Source organism: Morone saxatilis, unplaced genomic scaffold (genome assembly GCF_004916995.1).
Source record: "Morone saxatilis isolate NCDOM2014 unplaced genomic scaffold, NCSU_SB_2.0 Contig2, whole genome shotgun sequence".
Taxonomy (NCBI): domain Eukaryota; kingdom Metazoa; phylum Chordata; class Actinopteri; family Moronidae; genus Morone; species Morone saxatilis.
The window spans coordinates 6,853,663-6,858,663 of record NW_023339762.1 but is presented as its reverse complement, the minus strand read 5'-3'; positions in this window follow the sequence as shown (position 1 = coordinate 6,858,663).

Genomic DNA, 5,001 nt, shown 5'->3' with positions numbered 1-5,001 from the left:
ACAGTTGACATGTGTTTTTTATCCTAACACTACCAGGGGTTTCCAAATTGTTCTCCCAAATTGGGGTGCATCTTGAGGTGATAATTGAGATAAATGGGTTAATAATTGAGTATTAAGTTATAAGTAACCGTTGACAATCAAAAGGAAAGTGAGACTAATTAGGCTGGAACACTTCTGACAGGAGTTTGGTTGGTACAATGTAAAGAATGTACGTGACGATAATTGTTAAATAATTACTATGCCAATTATCTCTTCATGAGAATTCTGTGTAATGTCCTCAGGCTTTACCACAAATAACAAGCTCAAGCAGTATTTAATCAGAAATAGATTTAGTGCATATTTTAGGATTTATTTAAGTTTTTTAAAGCATAAGCTATGTTTTTGTTTTTTTCAGTGTGTAACATTTGGGCCTGAGATGTACTTGCTTTTAACTACATGTTCTCATGCGCATGATGTCTGCCTTGTGCATCCTGCATCTCTTTTGACCATTGTTGTGCACGTCTTCAGATATTAATGCGATGTGTCTGCGACATAAACACAAGTATTTCTGTCTTTAGGAGGATCTATTAGCAGAAATGTAAATGAAAAGTATGTAGTATCACTTGAAAATAAAAATCGTGTTTTCGCTACCATAGAATGAGCTGTTTTTATCTACAGTGGGAGTGGGTCCCCTTTAACAGAGTCTACCATGTTGAACCGTCAAATATTCTGTAGTAGCCCTGAATGGCCAAACCAAACACCCACTTTAGACAGGGCCTTTTTCGTTCTTCGTGAATTTTGTGGCCACCATAGTTTCTCCTATACACGCTTAGAACGGGAAGGTGAGGCAAGGGCTTTGCAATCAATGACTACACAGCTAGATTCCACTAAATCCAACACACTAAAGACAGATTGATCGTGTTGAAAGTATAACAGACCTAGCAATCAAAGAGCAAAACATCTTGACACTTTGACCATTTTGGATGCGTAATTCATTCTCTCTTGGCGGAAAATAAAAAATAATAATTTATCAAAACTAAAGAAAGTTTCTGTTTATGTCGTATGTGCTAAATGTTGCATAAAAGCAATAACATAGACACTCAAGGTCATGCTAAACCGTGAGATATTGGCACCATTGTTAAGTGGCAATAGACAGAAGGCTGAAGGCCAAGTACTCCCTCTGGTGTTATTGCTTTATTAAAACGTGGTCATGAGGGACCTAAAAAGACTTGCATTTTATGGTTATACTCTTCTGGGAGAGCTAAAACCTTCAAGGCATGAGATGTGATTTACCAGTTTTTAAGAGAGCATCAACCTGACACAAAACACATTATTCTAGGCAGCTTTTTCCCAAATTATCCTTGGAGCTCAGCATGATATAGTGAATGAAATTTGACAACTTCAGAGAATTTATCCACCTAAAAAAGCAGTCAAGCGGACAAGACCTTAAAAAGCACATTGTCCAAGAGCACAAGCTTTTCTTGGACAAACTCTCATTACGTGATTTTGGAAAAATCAAATACAAATGAATACAGTCTAGTACTGACATATGGCAAACATGGTACACTGGTACACCACTGGTAAAACTGGTTTTGCATTCAAATGGCTACAAAAATGTAGTTTGAAACACATTGCAGTCGCCCTACGTGTCTGCAGCTATTCCCTGCCAGTGTGCCTCAGGTTCAATTCCCTGCTGACAGACCTACTTTGAAAAAAGTATGCACAGAAGCTTGATGAAAATTCCCGAACAATAACCAAAAGAAAACCCCATTGAATAACAGTTGGATACGTGTCCTTTATTCATATCTCATATATGTTTCTTTACATTTATACAAAAATACAGAATACAGTAGAGTTTTCACCCAGAATACCAACTGGGCAATAATTACATTTGCTTTTTGGCACCCAGACTTATTTCCTGCCTAGAGCCATTTCATTCACCCAGTGAAGTGGGATAGATTGGATCACTCGAGCCCAAAAGCACTGTTCAGGATGCAGCTCTGCTCACTCCCAGACCACACTACAAACCCATATAGGAACAGTATTTAAGGGTGGTCATTCTCTTGACTAATGCATGAAATTGCTTGGTTTCTGGCCTCCATGCATCAGACATATAGACTATTTGAGGCTCTCGCAAAGACAGGAAAATGGGACACCATGTTATTCTTTTTTGTTCACAGCTTAGACCTGTTGCAGCTCATGATATTCATAGACTATGTATAAAAAGCATTTTTTGACATAGTATACCTTGTTTGTTAGTTTGTTCGTGGCTAGTCTAGCCTGTGTCTCTGTTGGAATACTGGGCACTGCATATAATAGTCTTCATGTAGAGATGCAAAACCTAAAGATGATTGAAGAGAAAGTCTCAGGTCTAAACTGCCATTAATATTATGCTCCAATATTGTTCGAAAATGCATTTTTGAATAGAAATAACTGGCTTAAAGCTTTAAAATAACTTTATCACACCAGCAATTTCAGATAGTCCAATTAAAAGTTCTGTTGCTGTGGACTAAACACCAATGTGGTATAGTTTTTCTAATCCAGACTCAGCTCTAAAATGCCATAGAGAATATGACACAGGTTGCCATTAATTGTGATAAAAAATTGAGTGTTCTACAAAAATGCATTTTTGAAGGAATAAAGTTAACTTGCAGTTCAACACAACAAACAATACTTTACCACACCAAAGAATTCCAGCTATTGATGCTGAAAGGTACTGTTGCTCTGAACTATATGAACACCAATGTGGTATACTTTTTTTCAAACACAGATTCAATTTTGCACAGTATATACTCTCATCTCCTATAAGAAAAATTCCCAACATATAGTCCCAAATACACATGAAACAAGCAGTCACCAGTAGAAGTGTTTCCTAAAGGTTGCAAAGGCTATAATGTCACATGTGGACAGAAATGTCACAACCACTGCAGTTTATTCCGCAGACAGACTTTTCACTTTCTGAACCACAGTTTTTCCAGAACACTGTCCGAATCATAAGTGGGCACAGGTCAAATCAACTAAACTTTCATAGTTCTGAGTTTATTTAAAAAAAGAGAGAGAGATTGGGGGTCATATCTATTGGACAATTGTGGTGAGATTATTCTAATCTGCCATGTAATGATCTCTCCACTTTCTGCTACCACACAGAAATATAGACAGGCTTTTGACGTTTGCACACGTAGTCAATCACACTATCAAACAAGGCACAAAACCAAGAATGGACATGGAACAATGTAAGACCACAAACATGATAGAAATACTCAAAATAGATACAGAAACAGATGTTTGTGTCCTGCCACCATCATTGTCAGCTATTTGCAGCAGGGCAGCCTGATGGGAAAGGTCACAGCCAGCGTGCCCTGTTCATACTCCTACCTCTTTACTGATTCATTATTCATTCACACTGTTAATTAATACTCTTGATAATGACCTCTTTACCTATAATTCATTATTGATCTACTTTACTTCGTGTTTGGGCAAGGCTTAGTAGGAGTCAACCCCTTTTTAAATGTGTTTAAACCACTCTGTCCTCACAGCTCTGATAATATATGTTATCTCTGAGACAGGGAATACCTCCAGCTCCTGACTTATCAGATCTGAGAGTGCATAAGAGAAAGGAGGTAGGTGGGGGCACATTGATTTAACATTTGAATGAGCCTGAGGGCTTCTGCAATTGTATAAATACATGTGAATTGAACAACCTCACGTTAGCTGCTTGGATCTGACTACCTGAATGATTTCCTGCCCTTCATACAGATCTCTGTAGACCGGAAACAACTCTAACACTCATCACGTTTCTTTAAAAAAAATTTTTTTTTTGAAAGTTACACCATTGTGTGACAGTTCAGTATGTGAAGGAGATGACAGTGCACTTCCTTTGACAGTGTATTATGGCGCAACTTTAAGGCAAAATTAATATTTAGGTCTGCATGGCATTCCCATGTGGCGAACTTTTGGATTGTGAAAATAACTAAGGTGCATGTCCATACATTTCATAAACAGTGGTATCATCCTTCAGCATTTCATTAGCATTTGAGTCTTGATAAATGCACTAACTAGGTTTGTCAGATTGTCTATAATTGGATTTATTGCAAACACGACACTGATAACGGACAAAGGCAAAGCCAGTAAGAACAGATTACACCATGTGAATAAACAGTCTAAGCTAATGGGTTTGAGTTGTGAGTATATCTGGTGAGTATATTTGGTCATTCAGTGAACAGTCAAGATTTGATAGCTTGATTTAAAATTTAATATCATATAACATTTGTGTATTTTATCTTATTATTCATTTTTCTGTCTACAAACTGTTTTTCTTTCTTTGATCAATTTTACTGATTTTCTTTTCTTATCACAGAGGAATAGCTGTCAAAAGTCTCTCCTGTAACAGTATTTGCCTTGCAAGCATAAAGGTGAGATAAGTAAAAAATAAAGGCATTGTTGAGCTAACATTTACTATAGGAGGCCCATTGTTGTCTTACATCAGTCTAAAACTTACGTTCTGAATTCACCTTTTTTTTTTAATCCACAGAAGTCATCCCTGATACTCGTTAGAAGAATGTCATTGCAGATTCCAATGGTTTAAATGTAAGTTAGTCAAAGCAGCATATTTTGTATGTTTTTTCTCTCCATGTAATCCATTCACACATCCTAGTTCACCCATAATCATATATACCGACAACAACATCATATGAGGAAATTAAACGTGTTCAGGAATGTGTTTTCTGGGTTTACGATGTGTTAGTATACAGATTGTTCTTTAAATGTGACCCATTAGTAGAGGTGCTCTTAAATGATCGCTTGAAACATTTCAGTTGTATCAACAGCAGCAGCTCAGTGCTGCCACTAATAAATAAATACATCATACACTCTTGTGGGTACATGCCTAAACCAGACAATGTGACTACACCTTGGAACTACAATGTTTAACATTATATTCTTTGGGAAACCCCGGACTAATAGGGAACTGTAGAGCTGTTGAGGATGTGGTTAACGTGAGGGTCACCGGAGGTAGTAATTTAT